Source organism: Sciurus carolinensis, chromosome 9, assembly GCF_902686445.1.
Source record: "Sciurus carolinensis chromosome 9, mSciCar1.2, whole genome shotgun sequence".
Classification (NCBI taxonomy): Eukaryota; Metazoa; Chordata; class Mammalia; order Rodentia; family Sciuridae; genus Sciurus; species Sciurus carolinensis.
This window is the reverse complement of record NC_062221.1, coordinates 73,200,016-73,227,471: the sequence shown is the minus strand read 5'-3', so window position 1 is coordinate 73,227,471 and position 27,456 is coordinate 73,200,016. Positions and strand designations below refer to the sequence as shown.

The 27,456-nt window shown below is 39.6% G+C and overlaps 1 protein-coding gene and 1 pseudogene across 1 annotated transcript in view; one reads left to right on the top strand and one right to left on the bottom strand.

The window, feature by feature from the left end:
• Nucleotides 1–27,456, top strand: part of Nr1i2 (nuclear receptor subfamily 1 group I member 2) — a 59,182-nt gene that overhangs the window by 18,727 nt on the left and 12,999 nt on the right. The window lies entirely within an intron of this gene.
• LOC124992778 (voltage-dependent anion-selective channel protein 1-like) lies at nt 18,190–19,062 on the bottom strand (annotated as a pseudogene).

Here is a 27,456-nt window from a genome sequence, read left to right as displayed (position 1 = left end):
GTCTGTCTGGCTGATTTCAGCCAGCTGTCTTCTGGGTTGGTGATTGTCTGTGAGACAGACAAAGAAGGGCCCCAAACACGCTGGAGTCCAGTCTGCACTGTCAGGGAATACCTCTACCTCACCGTGATCACTGCTTTGATAGAAAGGAAACAACTTATAGTTCTCATTTCTGATTTGTTCCAGGAATGTTTTAGTGCCTTTGACCATGGCGGTGCCTATCACTGGTCTGGGGAGAGAGCAATATGCCATCCCTCAAGGGCCCGGGGAGGCCTATAGATCCTTTCTTCAGGCACCTGGACCTGGTCCAATCAGAAGCCCCTCTAAGGAAAGTTAGGGGCAGGGTTACTACAGAGCAGTGCCCTCTGGCAAGTTCAGGCTGAGCATGTTTCTGAGTCTCCTGGACAGGGACAGGGACAGGAGGCTGTGGACACTTACCTGTAACACCATTTGTGTGCTCACAAACGTTGACAGCTAATCTGACACACCCGTCTTCTGCTGGCAGAGGAGAGGAAGCCACTCCCTATTCTATAAAAGTTTTCCTGATCCCTGTCCTAGAAAGTGGCCTTTTTTTGTTAGTTGTCAATGGACCTATATTTTATTTATTTATATGCAGTACTGAGATTTGAACCCAGTACCTCACACATGCTAGGCAAGTGTGCTACCACTGAGCTACGGCTCCAGCCTAGAAGTTGGTGTTTGACTGACCTCTTACCCAAATCACAGATCTTACTTTTCCTCCCACCCTGGGGCCCACCCTTCTCTTCTTGTCATTGTCCACTCTTCCCAATTCAGAGTTGCCAGAATGAAAATGAGGGGGTCTCAATTCTTGTCACTGAAGTAAGATTAAGAGTATGTGAGCTGGGTGTGGTGGTACACACCTGTAATCCTAGTGACCTGGGAGGCTGAGGCAGGAGGATTGCAAGTTCAAAACCAGCCTTATTGGGGATGGGAAGATAGCTCAGCTGATAGAGTGCTTGCCTCATAAGCACGAGGCCCTGGGTTCAATCCCCAGCACCACAAAAACAAAACAAAGAAAAAATCAGTCTCATTGATTTAGCAAGACCCTGTCTCAAAATAAAAAGGGCTGGAAATGTGGCTCAGTGGTTAAGTACTCCTAGTTCAGTCCCTGGTATAAAAAGCTGTTAGAAGAGGATGTGTGGCAGAGAGGAGGACAGAGTCCCTTGCAGGCCAGGCAGCCCGGATCTGACTTTCAGTGGAGGCCTCCTGGGGACTCTGGGGGAGAATCAGCTTCCTTGCCTTTTCCAGTCTCTAGGTGCCTCTGGCCTCCATGGTTCATGGCCCTTTTTCATATTTTCAGCTTAGCATGTGACCCTTTTCCCTGTCATATCTCTTTTTCTGACTAAACTCAAGAAAGTTTCTCTGACTTTAAGATTGATGTGAGTAGTTTGGGCCTCCCTGGACCATTCAGGATACTCTCCCATCTCCAGGTTTGTATCCTCATCACATATACAAAGACCCTTTTCCTACACAAGGAAACACATTCACATGAGCTGAGGCTTAGGAGGATTTATGATCTTTGGGGGTCATTATTCTGCCTACCACAAGGACACAACAAGGAATATTATAGAGTCATGCCATGCAAATAACTAAAATATTATGCTGTTTTTCAGGATTTTGTTTGTTATTAGTCCCTTTAAATATTTATAACATCATGATTTCTTTTCTCATTCTTTCTACAAATACATATTCTCTCCGCCCCCTCATTTTGCATTCACAACTGCCTTCTCTGTCTCCAGAACTCCTCAGATTGGGTACGCTTCAGACCCTGCATAAGCTGGGGACCTCTACTGGCCTATTGACTAACTGAGCACCCAGTGAAATTTCTCTTGCAAACACCACTGACTGGGGAGTTGGCTACTGGCTGGGGCGAGTGGGTGCATAGGCCAGCAAGGGAGCCAGGGAAGGGCAGAAGTGGAGACTCCCCAGGTCTCGGTGACCAGCCTTCTATTTGTGATTCTAGAGAGTAACTTACCTGGGCAAAGTGCAACTCAGGCAGGCTGTGAGGGGCAACCTGAGTAACAGACAAGCTGGCAAGAACAGGAGAGCAGGCCGAAGAGGGTGACGAAAGCCCCTGAACCATTATGCTGTCAACTTCCTTACTCTCCTGCTTTGGCACGGCCTGACTCTCTGGTTCCCCAGGTCGCTGTTTCTCCCTGTTGGGAGGACGCACTGCAGCCTGTCGGCCCGTCTGTGCTTCTTCCCCGGCCTCAGTGTCAATCAGCTGCCCCTCTTTTCTCATGCCACCTTAAGGAGCATGCCCATCACCTTGGTTTCTCTGGGACCCCTTTTACTGCCCTCTTATCTGTTAACACCGCCTCCGGGCTCCCATTGAGGGGGATGTCTTCCAGAGGGTGGAGGCGGGTCTCTTGCGGAACGTTCATTCTGTTCTTTGACTCTAACCTACACCCCCTCCTCCCTCCCTTAGCTTTCTCTCTTCCTGCTGCTCCAACTACCACCCCCTGAGCAGGGCTGCTGTCCTACTGAGCGTTCCTGTTCCAGTGGGAATGTTTTCTTCACCGTGCGTCTCTACTAAACTTCCAACCTAACAGGCAGCATCTTGTATCTTCCTCTGAACTTTTTATCTTGTCTTGCACTAAAGGCAATCACTTCCCACATCCAGACTGGATTCCCGGCCCATTGGCCCAGATGCATCTGCAACGCCACTCACCTTTCGTTCTCCTAAGGTGTCTAAATATTTGACTCCAAAGGTTACTCGCTGATCACTCACTTCCACTCTCTCACTTTCCCTCAGGGCACAAAGTCTCTTCCCAGCACCTTCCCTTAAGTCCTTTCCCTCTCCATGGTCCATGATTTTTTTTTTTTTTTCTAGTTTGAAGTCATGATCTATTCCATTGAATCATCTGAGATTATTATTTATTTATTTTTATTGTTTGCTTTATTTAGTTATACATGACAGCAGAATGCATTTTGATTCACAGTACACAAATGGAGTACAACTTTTCATTTCTCTGGCTGTACATGATGTTGAGTCACACCATTCGTGTAATCATACATATACATAGTGTAATGATGTTTGTCTCATTCCACTTTCCTTCCCCGCACCCCTCCCCTCATCTCCCTCTATACAATCCATCATTCCTCCATTCTTCATTTACAACCTCCCTGTCACCCCCGTTATGTATCAGCATCCATCTATCAGAGAAAACAGTCAGTCTTTTGTTTTGGATTTTGGGTATTTCCTTAGCATGATAGTCTCCAGTTCCATTCATTTACCTGCAAATGCCATAATTTCATTCTTCTTTATAGCTTAGTAATATTCCATTGTGTATATACACCACAGTTTCTTTATCCATTCATCTACCGAAGGGCATCTAGGTTGGTTCCACAATCTAGCTATTGTGAAACAAGCTGCTATAAACCTTGATGTGGCTGCATCACTGTAGTATACTGATTTTAAGTTCTTTGGATATAAACTGAGGAGTGGGATAAATGAGTCAAATGGTGGGTCCATTCCAAGTTTTCTAAGGAATCTCCACACTGCTTTCCAGAGTGGCTGCACTAATTTGCAACCCCACCAGAAATGTATGAGTGTACCTTTTTCCCCACATCCTCGCCAGCATCTATTGTTGCTTGTATTCTTGATAATAGTCATTCTAATTGGAGTGAGATGAAATCTTAGGGCAGTTTTGATTTGCATTTCTCTAATTACTAAAGATGTTGACCACTTTCATATATTTGTTGATTGCTTGTATATCTTCGTCTGTGAAGTGTCTACCCAGTTCCTTAGCCCATTTATTGATTGAGTTCTTTGTGTTTTTGGTGTAAAGTTTTCTTAGTTCTTTATTAAAGGGATATGAATAGGAAAATAAGAACTCACACTATCACTATTTGCTGATGACATGCTTCTATATTTAGAGGATCCAAAAACTCCACCAGAAAACTTCTAGAACTAATAAATGAATTCAGCAAAGTAACAGGATATAAAATCAACACTCATAAATCTAATGCATTTCTATTCATAAGTGATGACTCTTCCGAAGAAAGAGAAGTTAGGAAAACTACCCCATTCACAATAGCTTCAAAAAAATAAAATACTTAGGAATCAATCTCACAAAAGAGGTGAAAGACCTCTACAATGAGAACTACAGAACACTAAAGAAAGAAATCAAAGAAAATCTTAGAAGATGGAAAGATCTCCCATGTTCTTGGATAGGTAGAATTAATATTTTCAAAATGGCCATACTACCAAAAGCGCTATATAGATTCAATGTAATTCCAATTAAAATCCCAATGACATACCTCATAGAAATAGAGATAGCAATCATGAAATTCATCTGAAAGAATAGGAGACCTGGAATAGCCAAAGCAATCCTGAGCAGGAAGAGTGATGCAGGAGGTATCACAATACCAGACTTTCAGCTACTATACTACAGAGCAATAGTAACAAAAACAGCATGGTATGGCACCAAAATATACAGGTAGACCACTAGTACAGAATACAAGACACAGAGACAAACTCACATAAATACATTTATTTCATACTCAACAAAGGTACCAAAAACATACAATGTAGAAAAGATAGCCTCTTCAACAAATGATGCTGGCAAAATGGAAATCCATATGCAGCAAAATGAAATTAAACCTCTATATCTCACTCTGCACAAAACTCAACTCAAAATAGATCAAGGACCTAGGAATTGAACCAGAGACCCTGCACCAAATAAAAGAAAAAGTAGGCCCAAATCTTTATCATTTTGGCTTAGGACCAGACTTCCTTAACAAGACTCCCAAAGTACAAGTAATAAAAGCAAGAATCAATAAATGGGATGGATTCAAACTATAAAGCTTTTTCCCAACAAAGGAAGCAATGAATAATGTGAAAAGAGAGCCTACAGAGTGGGAGAAAACCTTTTCCACACACACTTCAGACAGAGCACTCATCTCCAGAATTTATAAAGAACTCAAAAAACTTCACACCAAAAATACAAAGAACCCAAGCAATAAATGGGCCAAGGAACTGGGCAGAGAGTATTTAAACATTCACACTGAGTGTGCTGCGTCCCTGGGTTACCCCTCTGTTGATCAGGAAATACTGGGTCCCTGGAACTGCAACAGGTTTCATTCAGTCTGATAACAGAGCCTGAAATTGCTCCCTGACTCCTCTCCCAGGACCAAGGCAGGGAGGGGCCCTGCAAGTGACTGCGTGGAGCCTCTGTGCAGCCATCACCCTCTGTTGGCCATGGCCCACACAGGGGATCCCACCTAATCTGGATCCTTCAAGCCTGTCTCTGCATCCTTTCCTTGCTCTGCATAGGAGCTCTGAGTTCTCTCAAGTCTTGTACTATGCTTCCTTCTCGCTCCCCCTTTGAGCACTGTTCCTTTCCTTCCAACTTACTTCTGGCGATTCTTTACTCCTTCCATGGCAGACACTTATCTGACCTTGTCTTTACAATTCCCCTCCATGGAGTGGCCTCCTGGTCAACTTCAGAACAGTGTGCGCCTGCAGGGTGCCTCGCCAAACTCCTCCGTTCTTCACTTCTTGCCCTGTCAGGTCCCTTTATGGCAACATTGCCTGTGATCGCACATCCTCCTCTTCCTCTTCAGGCAAAAACCACTCTTCTTGCAGTTTCCATTTTATTTTATTGCATGGACGCTGGGCATTGGATAGTTAGTGAGCAGACTTAACCTAACATCAGTGGTGGGGGCCACAACCTGCCTTGTAACAATGAAAGCAAGATGATGCTCACTTCATCTCTAGTCCTCTGACTTTCAGGAGAGTTGCTGGGTCATAAGGCAAATTTATGTTTAACATCGTAAGAAACCCAAAATGTGTTCAAATTTACGTTCAGCATTTAAAGTAACGGAAAATTGTAAAATGGTGTAGCTATTTGACATTCCTGCTAGCAGCAAATGAGAGTTCAGTGTCCCCATATTATCACCAGTAATGGTTATCTGTTTAATTATAGTCTTCTTTGTTTGCTTTAAGAGATATTTCTTTGTTGTCTTCTGTGTGTCCTTAATAATTCATGTTCTTGAGCATATTTTCATGTGTTTATTGGTCTTCATAGTTTCTTTCCTCCCCTTCTTTTAGTTAGATCCCTGTACACAGTAGTTGACTTCATCCTGACAAATTCATACATACACCAACATTGATTTTTGTCATGATCTTCCCCCTTTGCCTTCCTGTCCTCCCTCTCCTCTCCTATTGTTCTTCCTCTACTCCACTAGACTTCCTTTCACACATGTATTAATTTATATTTGATTGATTCTTTATATTATTCTATCCTTCCCTCCCCTTTTCTTTATTCTGTTTCTGCATATGAAAGAAAACATTCAATCTTTGAGTTTTTGAGTTTGGCTTGTCTTACTTAGCATGATGTTCTATTTTCATCCATTTACCAGCAAATGCCATAATTTCATTCTTTTTTTTTTTTTGGCCAAGTAGAACTCCATTGTGTGTGTGTGTGTGTGTGTGTGTGTGTGTGTGTGTATACACCGTAATTTCTTAATCCATTCATCAATTAATGGGCATCTGGGTTGATTTGATAATTAGTTATTGTGAATTGTGCTGCTTTAAACATTGATGTGACTGTATTGTTGTAGTATGCCAATTTTAGATCTTTTGGGAAAATAACAAGGAGTGGGATAGCTGGGTCATATGGTGGTTCCTTCCCTAATTTTTTGAGGAATTTCCCTACTGCTTTCCAGAGTGGTTGTACCAGTTTGCAGCCCCACCAGCATTGTACTAGTGTACCTTTCTCCCCACAACCTCGCCAGCATTTGCTGTTGTTTGTTTTCTTGATCACTGACCTTCTGACTAAAGCAAGATAAAATATTAGTGTAGTTTTTAATTGCATTTCCCAATTGCTAGAAATTGAACTATTTTTCACTTATTTGTTGGCCATTTGTGTTTCTTCTTTTGAGGAGTTTCTGTTTCATTCTTTTGTCCATTTATTGATTTTTTTTTTTTGGGGGGTGTTAAGTTTTTTGAGTTCTTTGTAGGTTCTGTATATAATCCCCTATTAAAGGCGTAGCTGGCCAACATTTTCTTCCATTCTGTAGGCTCTCTCTTCGTGCTATTAATCATTTCCTTTACCGCACAGAAGCTTCTTGATTTGACATCTCACATATTTATTCTTGGTTTATTTTTTGCGCTTTGGGGTTCTTGTTAAGGAAGTCAGTGCCAGTACCTATATGATGGACTGTTTTCTTCTAGCTGTTGTAAAGTTTCTGGTCTTATTCCTGAGTCTTTGATCCATTTCAATTTGAGTTTTGAGCAGGGTGAGAGAGAGGTGTCTAATTTCATTTTTCTACATATAGCTATCCAGTATTCCCAGCATCATTTGTTTAAAAGGCTGTCTTTTTTCCAGGATAAATTTTTGGCACCTTTCTCAAATATCAAATGGCTATATGTATGTGAATTTGTCCTCATGTCTTCTGTTCCAGTGGTTTTCATATCTATGTTGATGCCAATACCATGTTATTTTTGTTACTGAAATTCTGTAGTATATTTAAGGTCTGGTATTGTGATACCTCCTGCTTCACTTTTCAATGCTCAGTATTGCTTTAGCTATACCAGGTCTCTTATTCTTCCAAATGAATATAAGAATTGTTTTCCGAATTCTGTGAAGAATGCCATTGGTCTTTTGATGGGGATTGCATTGAATCTGTATATTGCTTTTGGCAGTATGGTCATTTTGACAATACTGATTTTGCCTTTCCAAGAACATGGGAGGTCCTTCTATCTTCAAATTTTGTCTTCAATTTCTTTCTTCAGTGTTCTACAATTTTCATTGTAGAACTTTTAATCTCCTTGGTCAGGTTAACTTTTAAATTTTTTTTGAGGTTATTTTGAATGGGATGGTTTTCCTGAGTTCTTCCGTGGCTGAATCACTGTCAGAGTATAGGAAAGTTATTGACTTATTGGTATTGATACTGTACTCTGCTACTTTGTTAAACTCGTTTATAAGCTCTAGAACTCTTCTGGGAGAGGTTTTATTTGGGGGGCGGTCTTCTAGCTATAGGATAGTTTTGACATCTCTTTTTCTCTTTGTATCTCTTTGATTTCTTCTTGTTGCCTGATCACTCTAGCTAATGTTTTGAGGACTATATTGAATAACAGTGATGAGAGTGGATATCCTTGTCTTGTTCCTGATTTTAGAGGAAATGCTTTTAGTTTTTCACCTTTTAAGATAATATTGGTTTTGGATTTGTCACAAATGGCCCGTACAATGTGGAGGTAAGTTCCTTCGAACCCTAGCTTCTCCAGAGTTTTTAATATGAATAGGTGTTGGATTTTATCAAAGGGTTTTCCTCCGTCTATTGAGATGATCATGTGATTTTTTTTCCTTAATTCTGTTTAAAGTGGTGAATTACTTTTATTGATTCACTATGTTGGTTCAACCTTGCATCCCTAAGATGAAACCTAATTTGTCATGGTGTATTATCTTTTTGATGTGCTTTTGAATGCAGTTTGCTAATATTTTTATTAAGGATTTTTGCTTCTGTGCTCATCAGAGATATTTGTCTATAGTTTTACTTCCTTGACGTATCTTTGTCTAGTTTTAGTATCAGGGTTATACTGGCTTCATAAAAAGTATTTGTGAGTATTTCCTCCCTTTCCAATTTTATGGAATAATTTGAGAAAGACTGGTGTTAGATCTTCTGTAAAGGTCTGATAGAATTCAACTGAAAATTCAGGACTTTTTTGAAAGGTTTTAATTGCTGTTTCAATTTCATTACTTAATATTGGTCTGTTTAGGTTTTCTATATCTTTCTGATTCAATTTGGGTAGGTCATGTGTGTCTAGAAATTTGTCAATATCTTCCAGATTTCCCAATTTATAGTAATTTTCAAAATAGGCTCTCATAATCCTCTGGACTCAGAAGAATATATGGTAATATCTCCTTTTATCTCTCTGATCTCATTTATCTATATCCTCTCACTCTTTCTTTTGGTGAGTTTGGCTAAGGGTTTACCAATCTTGTTTATCTTTGCAAGATTTGCATTGATCATTTGCATTGATCCTGTATATTATTTTCTTATTCTCAATTTCATTGATTTTGGCTCTGATCTTAATTATTTCTTGACTTCTACTAGTTTGTTCTTCTTTTTCTAAGGCCTTGAGGTGGAGCATAAGTTTTTTTAATTTAGGATTGCTCTAATTTTTTAATATTGTTACTCAGTACTATACATTTTCCTTTCAGAGCTGCTCCTATACTGCCCCAGAGATTTTGATATATTGTATCTTGTTCTTGTTCATTTCTAAGAATTTCTTGATTTCTATTCTCATTTATTCTTTGATCCATTCTTCATTTAAGAGAGCATTGTTCAATCTCCATGTGTTTATGTTGTTTCTATTATTTTTTTTGCTGTTGATTTCTAGCTTCATTCCATTATGATCTGATAGGATACATGGGATCATATCTATTTTTGCTTTTGTATTTGCTAAGATTCTTTGTGGTCTGGAATAGGAACTGTTTTGGAAAAACTTCTATGCACAGCCGAGAAGAAGATAAATTCAGCTGTTTTGGCATCAAGTTTTCTTTAAATGTTCATTAGGTTCATTTGATTTATCATGTTTAGGTTGGTTATATCTCTATTGATTTTATGTTTTGATGACCTATCTATTGGTGATAAACGTGTTGAAATCACCCAGTATTATTGGGTTGGGGTCTAGGTGGGATTTAATACCATTCTAATTACATAGAATATATTTTACATGTAAATTGGTACATTGACATTTGGGGCATAAATATTTACTGTTGTTTTATCTGCTTGTTGGATTGCTCCCTTTACTAGGATGTAGTGGCCTGGCCTTGGTCTCTTTGATTAATTTTTGCTGGAAATCTGTCAGATATGAGGATAGCTACTCCTGCTCGTTTCTTGAACCATATACTTGGAATATTTTTGCCACTCTTTTACCTTCAGTCTTTGGATGTCTTTATCTATGAGATAAGTCTCTTGTAAACAATATATGGTTGGGTCTTGTTTTTTGATCCATTCTGCTAATCTGTATCTTTTTTAATTTGAAAGTTGAGACCATTAACATTCAGCATTAATATGGATATGTGTTTGTCATTGGCTGCCATTTTAGTTTTTTGCTATACTTTTTCTTGTCTTGATTCTGATTTAATGGATATTCTTCTATTGGACTTCCTGTTTGGGAGCTTTGGGAATTGTTTTTTAGTTCCTCTGTATTCCTTTGAGTATTCTTTGTAGTATTGGCCTTGTACTCATGAGTTATTTTGGTTTATTCCAACATATTTTTATATTTTCATTTTCTCCTCAAATTTGAAACTGAGCTTTGCTGGGTATAGTAGTCTTGGTTGAAAGTTGTTTTCTTTTAGGGTTTGGAATATCTCATTCTAGGCCCTCCTTGATTTTAAGGTATGAACTGAGAAATCAGAAATGAGACTTATTGATTTGCCTCTAAATGTGACCTGATGTTTTCTCTCTTGTGGCTTTTAATATTCATTCCTTATTTGCTGTTAGACATTTTGGCAGTGATATGTCTTGGTTAACTTTTCATTTGATTAGTTCTATTTGGGGTCCTGTAAGTCTCCCATAGGTGATTGTCCAACTCATTTCTGATATGAAAAAGATTTCTGTAACCATCTCATTAAAAACATTCTTTATGTTTTTAGTTTGTGTCTCCATGTTCTATTCTATCCCAGTGATTTTCAGGTTTGGTCTTTTAAAGTTGTCCCAAAGTTCTTGCATATTGTGGTTAAGTTCTATATTTTTTTTCCTTTGTTACCTTCCATGTATTCAAGATCATATAGCCTGTCTTCAATGTCTGAAGTTTGGCATTCAGGGTTGAGGTTCTATTTTTTACTCAATCTAATCTGTTTGTGATGCCTTCAATTGAGTCAATTTGATTGGTTGTGTCTTTCTTTCATTTCTAAAAGTTCTGCTTGGTTTCTTTACAATATTTCTATTTCTTTATTAAATTGGTCTTTCATCTCCTGTAATAACTCTCTTATTTCCTCCCTTAGATCTTCTTTTAGTTCATTGAACAGTTTAATAATCAGGTTTTTTAATAATCTTTCTCTCAACTTTTGTCCACTTGACTATGAGGGGCATCCTTTGTTGGGGGGTTGTGTATTGCAGGGAGATTTTTTTGCCTTTTTCTCATATTTTCAGAGGTCTTGGACTTGTGTATCAATTGAGGCGAATTTCCCTACCTCTTTTTTTGCATATGTTCTTTTGTGCATAGTGATATTATTTGTTCTGGGACTTCTCTCTGTTTTTGATGTATGTGTAGATGCCAAGGGGTGGGACATGAGTTCCTCTCTGATTGTTCCTCTTTGGGTCCTTTTTTGTTGGTTTGGGGCTTTTTTGTCTTCTCCGTTCTTTGAGTTGGAGTAATGTCAGGGAATGTAGCAGCTATCTCTAACCTTTGAACTTTCAGGGTCCCTGTAGGTTGCCAGCACATTCCAGAATGGTGTGAAATAAGCAATAGTTACAACCATGACAAACAACAATACACAGTGTAAAGTAAATACCCAGTTCCTACCATGACATTTTCAACAATAATTGCCATCAAGAAAGAGGAATGGAATAGAAGACACAGAGACAAACCCACATAAATATAGTTATCTCCTACTAGACAAGAGTGTCATAAACCATACATTGGAGAAAAGATATCCTCTTCAACAAATGATGCTAGGAAAACTGGAAATATACAGGTATCAAAATGAAATTAAACTCCTATCTCTCACCTTGCACAAAAATAAACTCAAAGTGGATCAAGGACCTAGTCCAGACCACATACTGTGCACCTATTAAAGAAAAAGTAAGCCCAAATCTTCATCATGCCAGCTTGGGAACTGACTTCTGTAACAAGACTCCTAAAGCTCAAGAAGTAAAATCAAGAATCAACAAATGCGATGGTATCAAACTCAAAAGCTTCTTCATAGCAAAGGAAACAATCAAGAATGTGAAGAGAGAACCTACAGAATGGGAGAAAATCTTTGCCTCCTGCACCTCAAATAGAACATTAATCTCCAGTTTATACAAAGAACCCAAAAAACTTAACATCCAAAAAAAAAAAAAAAACCACAAATAACCCAAAAAATCAATAAATGGACTAAGGAACTGAACAGACACTTGACAGAAGAAGAAACATGATCGGTCAACAAATAAATGAAAAAATGTTCAACAGCTTTAGTAGTTAGAGAAATGCAAATTAAAACTGCACTGAGATTTTATCTCACTCCCATCACAATGGCAATTATCAAGAATACAAGCTACAAAAAATATTGGTGAGGATGTGGGGAAAAGGGTACACTCATACATTGCTGGTGGGACTGCAAATTTAGTGCAGCCACTCTGGAGAGCAGTGTGGAGATTCCTTAGAAAACTTGGAATAGAAACACATTTGTAAAGTATGTATGATGTAGTGTATATTCAAAATCTGTAGAATAGCAATATTACTCTATAATTTTTTTAGTTTCAATAGTTGCATTTTTAACACAAAAGAACCACATCAACAGTGATGAAATTTAAGTAAGAAAGAAAAACTGTGGTTGTGCCTTATTTCTTTCATAATCATAAAAACCAAAGCTTTAAACAAAGCTTCATTGTGAGACAGTAATGCAAAATCAAGTATAATGGAATACATATTGTGCCAAATGGTAAAAATTATATTTTAAGCTATATATACTTAAAGACTGCCAAAATTTGTTTTCTTTATAGTTCAAGAAATACAACTCTAGGCTTTTGTCATAACCAGTTTAAACTTTGTGTGCACTTCATTTTAAGTGCAGGAGTCAAATGCCCTTCATTTGCTTTCTCTCCTTTTTGTTTTATGGTAGCATTTTGACTACAACAGGTTAAAACTCAAAATACATTGTTTAAATCTCTGATCAAAGAGGGATGTGAGTTTCCAAAGTCCTCATTTTTCTCTTGCAGAAAGGACAAAACTTACATAACTGCAGGCTCTCTCTTCAGCTATTCCTAAATCCTTACCTTTCCAGCATCCTTCACCCTCTATTAAAAAAATAAGTTTACTCTCAACTGAGCTATATTCCCAGCCCTAAGTTTACTCTCTTAAGACAGCAGCCTCCAGAGCAGCCTCCCTGCGGCAGTGCTGTGTACTTAGTGCATTTAAATGAGGATTTGTAGTGCATATTTTAGAGTCATTGTTCAAGGCACTTTCGGAGTGACTGGGGGCCCTGGTGTCGCCTGGGCTCCCATTCGTCTGGGACACTGGCTTCTCCTCAGCCATCACTCCGTTTTCAGCCGGGGACCAGTCCTAAGCAAGTTAAAAGGAGATAAAGTTGAAATCATAGAGATGTGAATGACCTTTCAAAAACAACAATGTGTTCTGAAACACATTGGTGACTAATACCATGCATCTGTGATCAATAAACTATGTGATTTTGAATCAGATGTAGACCATTAGTACTACTACTTGAGCTAAACTTCCGCATGGTTCATAATTTTTAGAGTGTATAGTTTAATATCTTGCAAGTTATTGCCCTTCCTTCCATTCTTACCAGTATGTGCCCATTTGCAGAACAAAAATGCTAATAATCACTAATAGTCCTATAAAAGATGTTATCTCTGTTTAGTCATTGACCGATTTTGCTCTCACCTTAAAATTTTGTGATTATTGACTTCTGTTGCATTTATTCTAAATACCCCCCAAAATTATCTAGCTATTTTCAAATATCAACATTACCCTGATATATTCACTGCTGAATGCATTATTGTTCTTTGTTGCTGTTTTATGCCTTCACATTAGTAAAATACGAAATTCTGTAAAGAGAAAAAAACCCCTTTGATCTTGAAGAAATCCCCCACCCCCTTATACAGCAGGAAACAAACTGCTTGTTCTTGAGAACTTTTCCATCAAGAATTTAGCAAGTATACATCTATCATTTTGATGCTTTTGTTAATGTTTCCAAACAATGTACTTTGAAATCAGAATCACTTATTGTTTTCATATACTTCTGATGCTCTTTATCACATTAGTGATCAGAAATGAGGTATAATTCCCCAACCCCTGCCTGCAAGAGCTAAGTAGTAACTTACTGTAAGATGAAGGGAGTTCTCCCTAACTCGTGGATTGCGAAGAATGAACTGCTGTTGGGTCCGATTGACCATCGATGGATTGTGGTATGGCCTATCCAGAGGCTATTGAATGCACTTACAATGCTTAATAAAAATCTTTATTCTTTTAGTACTTATATAAAAAACACATTTGACCCAGTTATCCCACTCCTCAGCATATACCCAAAGGACTTAAAATCAGCATATGATAGTGACATAGCCACATCAATGTTTAGAGCAGCTCAATTCACAATAGCTAAACTATGGAACCAGCCTAGGTGCCCCTCAAAAGATGAATGGATAAAGAAAATGTGGTATCTATACACAGTGGAATATTACTCCACCTTAAAGAAGAATGAAATTATGGCATTTGCCAATAAATGAATGGACCTGGAGACTATCATGCCAAGTGAAATAAGCCAATCCCAAAAAACCAAAGACCAGATGTTCTCTCCAATATGCAGATGCTAACTCACAATAATGGGGGTTGGGGACGGTGGCAAAACATAGAAATACTTTGGATTAGACTGAGGGGATGAAGGGAAGGAAGGGAAATGGGAATAGAAAAGATAGTAGAATGAATTGAACAGTACTTTCCTCTGTTCATATATGAATACACAACCAATGTAATTCCACATCATGTACAACCACATGAATGGGAAGTTCTACTCTATGTATGTATAAAATATCAAAATACATTCCACTGTCATGTATAACTAAAAAGAATAAATTATAAAAATAAAAATAAACTTTCAAAAAATAATGTACTGATATGAACCAGAAAAATAAAAATAAAGAGGAATGGTAGGTTCAGTAATTGTCAACAGTAAAAACAATAATCATGAACTAGATCTGACTTTAAAGGAAACACAGGTGTCAACTATATCATCCAGGGCAGTAATGATTGTATTAGCATTAACAGGGGAGCAGGAGTTATATACACCAATTACTTCCCAAAGAGGGTTGATATACAGTTAATTAGGGGGAAAGGAAATGTGTTAGGAAGTTAGAAAAGAGTTTACAATTTCAAAAAATGAACAAAGAGAATGCAGAAGAGATGTAACAGGTGATGTTTCTATGGAAGGAGGGGGGAATAGCAGAAGCAGGGTATTGGGAGAGAGGGAGAGAGAGCAATAGAATTTGGCATTAACAGGAGAAGATAAGAGAGAAAGAGAAATAGACACTGAAAACAATATAAAAACAAATCAAAATATACAATTTAAAAACCCCAAGCCCTCAAAAGACAATGCGAGGAAAAATTATTTACATTAAAAAATGAAAAAAATTGAGAGAAAAAGAAACAAATAAGTATTTGTATATATGTCCCTGAACCAATAAGCACAGCCAGGATACACACACACACACACACACACACACACACACACACAGAAATAATAACAATAATAAATTTTTAAAATGTTTTTAATCCAAAATCTTAATGAAGAATGAAGAAACCATCTTCACTGAGGTGGTCAAAATAGTTGACCTGATTGTGTGGTCACTGTCTATATATCACAGACTTTCCAATTCCTTGTTTAAAAAAACAAACGAACATAAAACAACAACTTAGTTGTAGATGGACATAATACCTTAACTTAATTTTTTTGTGTGGCACTGAGGATCAAACCCAGTGCCTCATATGTGCTAGGCAAGCACTCTACCACTGAGCTAGAACCCAAGTCCTTTAATTCCTCTTGAGTCATGTATTGATAGAGCAAGGGGTGATGGTTGTTAACCCTTTCCTATTTTTGTGTTGCTCTCTGAGCTGCCATTTGGAGAGGCCTAAAACTGAAGTTGTTTGATGTGAGACTCGGCTTCCCTTCTCACTTGAATGAGGTGGAATGGGTTAGGACATACTGTCAGTTGGTATTTTGTCCGCTGGGAACAGTTCAGTGCACTCCCAGGGTACCTCTTCTGCAGCATTCTTTGGGGGAGTTCCAGCAGGTGGGGCTTAGGTTTAATCAGGCCTCAGGGGTCTTGTTGGGTGGAGAGTTCTTTGGAAAGACTAGATAGACCTGCCCCTTGGACTAGAGAATAACCCATCTCTCATGTGGGTCTGGTTCTCAGGAGCTTCCCAAGAAGTCCAATCATGGGCCAGGTGACGGGGACTGATCCTCCACTCCCTGATGCCCAGGAGTACAGTTTTACTGGACTTAGTCCTTAGGTGTGTTCACCCACACCTGTTCAGACTCCCAACCTGCTTCAACTGGCCATCTGAGCTGCCAGACACAAAGGGGAAGGGAGTGGCCTCACATGCCTGTAATTCCAGTGGCTGGAGAGGCTGAGGCAGGAGAATGGAGAGTTCAAAGCCAGCCTCAACAAAAGTGAGACGCTAAGCAATTCAGTGAGACCCTGTCTGTAAATAAAATACAAAATAGGGCTGGGGAGGTGGCTCAGTGGTCTAGTGCCCCTGAGTTCAATCCCCGGTAACTAACCCCCACCACACACACACACACATACACACACACCCAAAAAAGAGAGAGAGAGAAGGGAGTGGGCTCCCTTTTGCCCTTCTGACCCAAATCCCCCTGGGTACAGTCTACCCCATGCCTGTTTTTCTCACATTCCACCAGGATACCCTAGATTACGCTATAGGTACCTACCAGGATATTGTGACTGTGTTTTGTGTTGTTTTTATTTTTTTCTGATGTCCTGGGTCCTGTAGTAGCCTTGGTGGTGCACTTGCCCCAAAAAGGCTCCTGCCTCAGCCCTCTGTGGCCAGTTGAGATACAGAGCACAATTCTCAAGCACCAGCTTACAGTGTAGGCTCTGGATCAACCAAGATTAGGTGGCATTTTTGATCTCAGCTTCCTCTGTACCAAGATGAGGATCCCCCTCCTAGTGCTTCCTATGGGGCTGCTGGGTAGACGGCAATGCATCCAGTCTTCTTTATTTATTGTAGTCAAACTTCTAAATCCCTAAGCCACCTTGAGTATTCAATATTAAATTTTAGTGAAATCCCTCTTTCTCACCAAGAAGTTGTACATTGGCTGCTTGGGTCCTGAGCCATGGCGCAGGTTGGAATGCCGCTTTCCTCTACTCTGCCATCTTCTCTCTTCTCTTCATAGCTTCTTTGATGAAGCAAGAAGTTTCAGTGGAGAATCATATTCTATGGACAAGAAAACCACAACACAAAAAGGAATTAAGTCCTGAATGATTGACTTAATCATGCCCACCCTCTCCATCCCAAAAGCATGAAAAAGAAAAAGTGACTGTTGTTATTGGAGACAGGGGTCCCACTGAGAGTGAGGACGAACAATGCCTCCCAGAAAAGACATCGGAGACCAGACTCGGAAGGCACAGATCTAATTTTACTTAGGCTCGTCCAAGACATGTATAGGCACATTATCCAATCAGGTTAACACACTTGTTAAAACATAACAGAACCAACCTATAGGGAAGCTATACATCATACTAATGTAAACAAACCAAGTGTCCCTAAGTGATTCTGTCTGGAAACAAGTCTGAGACAAAGGACTGGGGGAAGGGCAAGCTCCAGCACACAGCATGAGGTGAGGCAGCGCAGGGCGAACTCACATCACAGCTTGCTGTGATGCCTGCTGAGCGAGGCTTCCCCTCAGCTTGTAGCTCAGCCTCAGTAACTGCAAAGGCCTACAGTCTATGGTGAGTCTTTACCATTTCCTGTTTCTCTGTCCAGACTGTTTGATTTATTTAGATCACGGTGTCAGCGACTGCTGACAATAAGTTTGAGGAATATTCCCTATAAGTGACCACAGCCTGCAGACATGGGCTAGGGTGGGAAAAGGTCATGAAGATCTGTCTAAAAATTCCCTTTCAGATGAGTTTGTACACACCACCAAGCTTCTTATCAATTAGGGTTAGGAAACCAAGGTTTGATTCTCAGAGAGTCACAGTTCCATGCATTTACTCAATACAGACTTACAAAGTACCTGTACATTATCAGCTTCCACTTGCAGCCATTTCCAGAATTTAAAAAAAGAAACCTGGCATCTCTAATGGGGCCACCAAGTCCCTCACACACTCAAGTCTATAGCTGAAAGGACCTTTTTTTGGACTTGGTTTCTTTTGTACCTCTGAAATGGTACAAAAGAATCCTCTTTAACCTGGAGGGTCTAACATGATTTTTAGCAATTCTTGCATCCCAGACATACAACATTAAAAGGTACACTAAATTCTGAAGGCAGCTATGCTGCAAAACAGTTTAAAATCAATGATTGTGCATTCATTTATACTTGAAATTCCAGTCCTAGAACAAGTTTGCCACCACCAGCATTGACATTCTTGCCAATTTGGGATCTGAGTGTATTCTAAACCAATCAGACTAGAGTTGTTCATTTTGGCGGAGAAGCAGGCCTCAGGGTCAATCTGATGCTATTCCAAAGCCAGTGTTACTGTTTCCTGCTGTCCAGGGGAGATTGATCACAGTCTCCAACTTCTTGTTCACCTTCTGATTAATGGAGTCGCTAAACTCTGTCCCATGGTTCACATTAGTGGGAAGCTGGAATTCGTCAGTCTTGTAGCCAACTGCAAAGTTGCTCTGGGTTGCTTAGGACTTTGCCATCTCAAAATTAATCTGGTAGCCAGCCAGGCAGCCAGCCTTCATAATCCAGCACCAGAGCTCCCTGGATTGAAGGCCCAGCAATGTCAAGGTCCACATCACAGCCCAGTTGATGTGCTCCTGTCTGCACCCTGTCTTGATTTTGGCATCCCCCACCCCCAGCGTTAGGTGAGAAGGATGAATGGAAGGTCAGCTTCAGTCCACGTGCAAGCTGATCCTCCACGGTGATCTCAGTGCCTAGTGTGCCGTCCCCTGTACCACTTCTCCGCAAAGGTCAGGCAGGATTCAGTCCACCTGTACTTGGTTTCCAGGCTGTCTGTCACTTTGGTGGTCTCTGTGTTGGCTGACCCTGAGCCTGTAAATCCCAATCCATTCTCAGATTTTGTTTTCAAATTGAGTTTTATTAAGCTAAAATCATAGCCTTTGGTGAAGATGTCCCTGGCAGATTTGCCAAGATCGGCAGATGTAAGAGGCACAGCCATCTTCTGCTCAGAGGCAGTGGCCACAGGAGCTGCCCCAGTGGTAGCAGCTACAGCCCACGCTGCAGCATGAAGGAGAGCCAGCAGAGCCAGCAGAGCCAGCAGGAGCATTTTCACTACGTGACCACTGCGGTCAACAGGGAAGGAAACTCTCACTGGATTTTTTAAATCAAATCCCATATGTCATATCATTTTATCCATAACTACTGTTTATTTTTCTAAGAGAGAAGGGATTGACAGGGGCATTTTTCAAAAACGTAACCATAATTTTTAAAAAATTAATGATTCCTTAAATAACTTTTTAAAAAATAATTTAATACCATCAGTGTACAAATTTCCCTAGTCAAATCTTTTTTTTTGGTACCAGGAATTGAACCCAGCAGCACCCAACCACTGAGCCACATCCCCAGCCCTTTTTTGTATTTTATTTAGAGACAGGGTCTCACTGAGTTGCTTAGCGCCTCGCTAAGTTACTGAGACTGGCTTTGAATTCCGGATCCTCCTGCCTCAGCCTCCTGAGCCGCTGGGATTACAGGCGTAAGCCACAGCCTGGCCCTAATTGACTCTTAAATGTCTTTTGTTTGTTTGCTTGGGTCAGGATCCAAACAAGTTCCACAAATTGCACCTTTGGATTATAAACCTCCTAAGACATTTTACTCCATAAGAGTCCCCCTCCCACTCCTGCACCACCCCCCTGCCCCAACCTCCCTGCCAAGCAGTAACAAAACCTTTTTTTCTTTCTGATTTATTTATCAGAAACATTTAGTTCCTTGTCCGTAAACATTTTCACATTCTGGATTTGATTGATTGTATTTCCAAAACATCTTTTGATACTTCTCTACCTCCTGTTTTTTCTGTAGTATGCTAGTTAAACACAAATGCTTTAATCCTTTGGCCAGAATAATTCATAAGTGGAGCTTTGTTCTTCCAGTAGCAACACACCAGAGGACACATGTCTCTTTAGATCTTTGTTGATTTGATAGCTGAAGGTGATATATTATTACTACTTATATGTATTCTTTGAATATTAGTAAGACTGAACGTCTTCTATGTAAAACTGCATTTCATTTTATCATGAATTGTCTCGCTGTCCTTTGGACTGTCATGTTTGTTACAAACTTTTCCTTCAAAGCATCTTTAATTTCCATTTTTGTCATTTTTGACAATTTTTTGGAATTTCTACATAGTTAGAATCATTATTCTTTGTTGTTATGATTTCCACCATATCTTTTTACTGACAGCCCAGCCAGGGAGGCTGCCTGGATCCAGGCTGACTAGATTCAGCCACCTGCCTGCAAAAGAAACAGGCAAACTATGTAAAAAGGAAAAATGAATTTTACACAGTTTGATCAAACTGGGAAGACACAGCTAGATTCCTTCTCTTCAGGTCCCATATAAGCAGTTACAATTCATAGGAATGAAATCCAGGTGACATCCGTATGTAGACTTAGCTAGGCTGTGCTTATCCAGAGAATATATCAGTCTTAACTTCTTTGACCTCTACCTTCAGCATGAGGAGGTACAGAATGCAGAGAAGCAGTTATAGGAAGTTGTTTTTAATTGCAAAGGGGGTCTGTTTAAGCTCTCTGACATCAAAAAATATGTCTCCATTCATAACAAAGATATTTTCAGACATTTTCTTTAGTTTTTAATTGTTCTGTTTTGCTTTTGTCTCTTACATTTAGTTCTTCTAAGACCTACTATGATGGAAGTGTGAAGTTAGGATTTAGATGAAATTTTTCCTTCTCCAACTAAAAGATTGTTTCAGTATCAATTATTGAATATTTCTTTTCACTGATTTGTGAGAATTAACTCATGAGCATATTACATTCTTACATATTATCTTTTATTGAGGATTTAAAAATTTTATTTCACTTTTTTATCAGCAACAACTACTTTAAACATTGCAGATTAATAAGGGTTTACAATTTGGTAGGATGATTCTTCTCCATTCCCATCTCTACTCCTTTTTTTTCCCCTAACAAATTAAGTTAATGTATGCCAATTTCCCTTCTAAATGAAGACCTGACTTTTCCAACTGTAAGTAAAAAAATTGAAATATTTTGAGAATTGCATCAAATTTATAAATTAATTTGGAAAAATTGGACAGCTCTGAAATCCTAAATCTTAAGGGTCTCTTTCTCTTTCTACCTGTCCGAGTTTTTATTTTACTCTCCTCCCAGGCATGTCTTGTTAATATTTCCAGACATTTGCTTTTGTTCCTACCTCATATTGTCCTGTTAAATTCATGTTCTATTATGATATTTACTTCTATTTTTACTTTATTTTTACAGACTGTATTTTGATTCATTGTACACCAATGGGGTACAGCTTTTCATTTCTATGGTTATACACAATCACACCATTCATGTAATCATACATGTACATAGGGTAATGATGTCTGTCTCATTTCACTATCTTTCCTTCTCCCATCCCCTTCCCGCTCCCTCCATTTCCCTCCACACAATCCAAAGTTCCTCCATTCTTCCCTTACACCCCCGCCCTCCCCCGTTATGTATAATCATCCACTTGTCAGAGAAAACATTCAGCCTTTGGTTTTTTGGGATTGGCTTATTTCACTTAGCATGATATTCTCCAATACCATTCATTTAGCTGCAAATTTTATTCTTCTTTATGGCCGAATAATATTCCATTGTGTATATACCACAGTTTCTTTATCCATTCATCTATTGAAGGACACCTAGGTTGGTTCCACAATCTACCTATTGTGAATTGAGCTGCTTATGTGGCTGCGTTACTGTAATATGCTGATTTTAAGTCCTTTGGATATAAACAGAGGAATGGGATTACTGGGTCAAATGGTGGGTCCATTCTAAGTTTTCTGAGGAATCTCCATACTGCTTTCCACAGTGGCTGCACCAATTTGCACCTCCACCAGCAATGTGTGAGTGTGCCTTTTTTCACACATCCACGCCAACACCTATTATTGCTTGTATTCTTGATAATAGTCATTCTAATTGGGGTGAGATGAAATCTTAGGGTGGTTTTGATTTGTATTTCTCTAATTACTAGAGATGTTGGACACTTTTTCATATATTTGTTGGTCACCTGTATGTCTTCTTCTGTAAAGTTTGTCCAGTTCCTTGGCCCATTTATTGCTTGGGTTCTTTGTATTTTTGGTGTAAAGTTTTGTAAGTTCTTTATAAATTGTGGAGATTAGTGCTCTATCTGAAATGCATGTGGAAAAGATTTTCTTCCACTCTGTAAGCTCTCTTTTCACATTATTCATTGTTTCCTTTGCTGAGAAAAAGCTCCCCCTGCCCCATTTATTGATTCTTGCTTTTATTTCTTGTGCTCTGGGAGTCTTGTTAAGGAAGTCTAGTCCTAAGCCAACATGATGAAGATTTGGGCCTACTTTTTCTCCTATTTGATGCAGGGTCTCTAATTCCTAGGTCCTTGATCCATTTTGAGTTGAGTTTTGTACAGGGTGAGAGACAGGGGTTTAATTTCATTTTGCTGCATATGGATTTCCAGTTTTGCCAGCACCATTTGTTCAAGAGGCTATCTTTTCTCCATTGTGTGATTTTGGCACCTTTGTCTAGGATGAGATAACTATGTAGGGTTGTCTCTGTGTCTGTGTATTCTGTGCCATTTGTCTGCCTGTCTATTTTGGTGCCAAAACCATGCTGTTTTTGTTACTATTGCTCTGTAGTATAAGTTGAAGTTCTGGTATTGTGATACCTCCTGCATTACTCTTTCTGCTCAGGATTGCTTTGGCTTTTCTGGGTCTTTTATTCTTCCAAATGAATTTCATGATTGTTTTCTCTATTTCTATGAGGAACATCTTGGGATTTTTAATTGGAATTGCATTGAATCTATACAGTGCCTTTAATAGTATGAGCATTTTGACATTATTAATTCTGCCTATCCAAGAACATGGGAGATCTTTCCATCTTCTAAGGTTTTCTTTAATTTGTTTCTTTAGTGATGATTATTTATTGATGGTATAAATGAAAGGGACTAATTTGTATGTTTTATCTTCCAGCTCTCACTTTACTGAATACTAAACAATTTTCAGAGTTTTCCGTTGATATCTAAGTGCTATTGATTTTGTTTACTTTGTAAGAGTTATGCCTTTTTTTGTCTCATGTTTTATTGCATTAAGCAACTTCCTAACTAATATTAACAACACTAGTACAGAAAACATTTTATTTTCCTCCTGATTTTATTGAAGATAAAACTAATGTTTCTTCATAAAGTTTGTTTTTGGCTATTGGTAAAACAGATTATTATTTCTTATATTAGAAAGAATTTTGCCATTGTTATTTGTTTTTAATCAGGAGAGATGTGGCACATTGTTACCAGTATTCTACTTCTAAGTAGGAAAACACACACACACACACACACACATACACACACACACACACACACTCTTTCTCTCTCTCTCTCTCTCTCTCTCTCTCTCTCTGTCTCTCCACACGGGCAAAGGGCAGCTGCCTCTCTCTTTGAAGTCCCCTCCAGGCCTCTCAAATATGAATTTTCTGCTTGTCACACAGTTGATATTTTCAGTGAGATGACTGATTCCCAATAAACCCTCAAAACTTGGTATTAAGTCTATCTTCTCTGAACCCTAATTTGTATTACATTAAGAATGTTCATTATTTTTATTTTACCCAAACATATTTGATGACATTATTAAAATGTGGTTAAGAAATTTAGAATTTAGAAACACGTCATCCTGATACAGTCCGTTGCCCCCACACGGCCCTGAGCCTCTACAGTGTCATCGGTTTTTCAGGCAGCATGCTGAGCGACCATCCTGAATGTGTTGCCCACCCCGAAGCTCTACAAAGGTCAGTTGTGACTAGACTGAACTGATATTTTTAGGGGCTTAGTAAAAGGCCCAGTAGATGAGGAACAAAGCCCAGAAGCACCAAATCAGCAGAACACAAGAAGCATCAGCCCCAGAGAACCTGCATGTTTTTAGACATATGGTCATCTCTTAACTCAGCCTTGCTTTGGAAGTCAAAGATGTCTGTAGCCTGTGTGGGGGCACAGGCTTGTAATCTGTGCTATGTGGGGGGCTGAGGCAGGAGGATCACAAGTTTTAGGCCAGCCTGGGCAAGATCTTGTCTCAAAATAAAAAATAAGGACTAGAGTATAGCTCATTGGTAAAGCACACTCGGGTTCGATCCCTATTACTAGGGAAAAAAAAAAAAAAAGATGTGGAACACAGATGAAGCTTTCCTTAGGGGTCAACATTCCAGGGATGACCATCCCAACCTTGAACATTCCTTTGTGCAAGAAAAGACCTGCAGAACGTTAGAAGGCATGGGGCAACATGCCTCTAGATATGGTTCAAGTAAGTCACTGAGATGGCAAGAAAAGAACTGAAGGCGTTGGGGAATTACCTGCTGCCCAGGAACATCAAAGAATCACATGACATGGAGGGGCTGTCTGAGGTGAACCACCTAGGAAAAGTTTGCAGGCTGTTGTGGAAATGAAAGAACTTTAATAAAAGGTTTTCCTATTCAGAGACAAATCTTATGAAAGATGCAGCATAATGTTGAATTAAGAATACTCATTTTGGAGTCCACCTGAGCTGGTTTCAAATTCTGGTTCCACCTCCTCCTAGCCAAGCGATGTCAACAAATCACCCTCCCAGAGAACAGCAAAGATGTGTGTGCTTAGTGCAGCCCAGCGGTGCCAAGCCCCAGGCATGTGAAAACACTGAGTTCCCTGGCTTATTCACTATTTATTGATGACTCTTCCTTGCTGAGAGCGTAAACTTCTCTTTGGTATTCAGTTTAAACACCAGATTTTGCGATTACTTTTGCAAAGTCCCCATTGAAATAGTTTACTCTCTCTGAATACAAGAGACCATCATTTCAACCCTCTTCTGGCTGGATTTCACAGATCACTGAGCCCAGCGAGGAGCAGGTGCTACCCTCGGAAACAAACACAGCTGTATTCAATTAAAGCACACATCTAATTGGTCTTATGAAATCCACATGAAAGAGAGATGTTTGGCACGTACCAGAGAGCTCGTTACTGTCATACTGCTGCCCACCCCGCACCATTCTGTAAGGAAGACTGATGTAAGAGAATGGGAGCCGGGCTGTGGGTGCCAGTTGGCACTCCACCCACCCCAGATCAGATCTATTTCTAACAAAACCCCAGGGGGGGTTCTGTTCCCATTATCTCCTGCCGTGTAACAAATCTCCCCTAAGCTCACTGGATTAAACCTACCACCATTTATTTTCCGTTGGTGAGGAAAATTGAGGCGTTGAGCTGCATGTGACCTTGGCTGAGACTGTGTCATATGAAAGCCTGGCTGGACCAGGAAGACCGCGGGCTACTCTCATGCCTAGAGTCGGGTGAGGATGGCTGGGAGGTGGGGCTGCTGGGCCTCTCCCATCTGTGGAATCTCAGGGCACCCCCTCTTCACGTGACCTTTTTGCACCAGTCTCTTCTTCAGCTGGTCACTCAGCAGGGTGGTCAGACTTTCTCACACAGTGGCTTAGGCCTCTGCAAAAGGCAAAGGCAGAAGCTACAGGGCTTCTCATGGCATAGGTCCAGACTGGCACAGTGTCACTTCTCCACATTCTACTGGTCAAAGCAAGTGACAAACATCCTAGATTCCTCCTGGGAGGGGGACTACAAAGGGTGTGACTACGGGGGAATGTGGTTCCTCAGCTGACATTTGGAGAAGAGCTGCCATGGGGTCTCTAACCTGCTTCAGGGGCTATGAGATAAAGCACTATGGAATGTACCAGAGTCTGCCTGTTTTACAGTAAATGTGAACAAAACAAGTTATACAAATCCTAGGGAGTGAGGTTCTGGCACTAAGTCTAATACCTCCTCATTAAGGAACTGGTGAAAGTGTTAATTAGACACAGTTTAAGTAAATGTCTTTCCTTCAGTCCTTTGGTGACATTTATTTTCTTGATCTACATCATATGCTGAGTTTCTCTTGTGATTCATATCGTCATGTTGTAATGATCACTTTCCTTCTAGGGAATGGCCTTTGAATTTGTTGCTGACAAAGCTCCATTTCACCACCATCAGTTGTATAAAGTTCACAATTTACGTGCAGAATCTTTGCCAACTGTCTCTGTAGCCACAGATGCTGCTCTTCCCAGTGGCTCCTGAATAATGCTGAAAACTTAAGGAAGGATACTCTCCAATGTGCGCTCTGAAACACTATCCTGTTAATAAAATTTTCTATAGCTATGATGCTCTTCGACTTCAGAACACTCTTCATATCTGTGAATGACTACAGGGTTTTATAAAGGTCCTGGATTTTTGCCCAGGAATGACTCCCAAGTCCAGAAGAACCTGGAAAACATAACATAACAGAGTATGCAGTGCATAGTAGATGTGCAACATGTTTGAAATAGATACATGTTCTGATAGTCTTCCAGAGGAGTAAATTGGTGCTGTGTTCTGAGTGCTTCATATGTTGAAATCTTCACCCCCAAGGTGATGGCACTAGAAAGTGGAGGTGATTCCTCATGATTGGGATTAATAACATCCTGGAGAGATAGCTAGGTCCTTCTACCATGTGAAGCCACAGGGAGAAGGTACCATCTATGAACCAGGCCTTCACCAGACTGAATCTGCTGATGCCTGGATCTTGGACTTTACAGGCTCCAGAACTGTGAGGAATACATTTCTGTTGTTTATAAGCTGCTTAGTTTATGGTATCTTGTTACAGAAGCCTGAATGGACTAAGACAATGAGTTACCTTTTTCTTTTTTTTTTTTTTTTTTTTTTTTTGCGGTGCTAGGGATCGAACCCAGGGCCTTGTGCTTGCAAGGCAAGCACTCTACCGACTGAGCTATCTCCCCAGCCCGCTGAGTTACCTTTTTCAAAGGACCTGGAACACTGTGAGTTTCAATAATCATTAGTTACCATTTTGGTATCTGCTCCAACCCTTGTTCCCCAATACAAAGTTGACCCCAAAATACTAATCCTATAATTTTAGATTGCCTCAGTCATCTGCGGAAACCATTTTTATTGGTGTTTTTTAAGGGGAGCATTAAATATATTTATATTTAACTATCAACTTATTTGATTTTTCTACTAGCTTTAAAAACCTTTTTATATTTTAATTGAAACACTGTTGTACATATGTATGGAGTACAGTAAAATAATTCAATCAACTGTGCAATGATCAAATCAGCATAATTAGCATTTCATCTCCTCAAACATTTATCATGGAAAACCTTTGGACTCTTCTAGTTACTTTGAAATATATCATAAGTTATTGTAGAATGTAATTGCTCTATTGTGCAATAGAACACTAGAATTAATTCTTCCTATCTAACGGCAATTTGGTACCTTATTTAACCCCTCTCTATGCCTCTTCTCCATGTCCCTTCCTAATCTCTTATGACCACTATTCTACTTCTTTTTTGTTTTTTCTGTGAGACC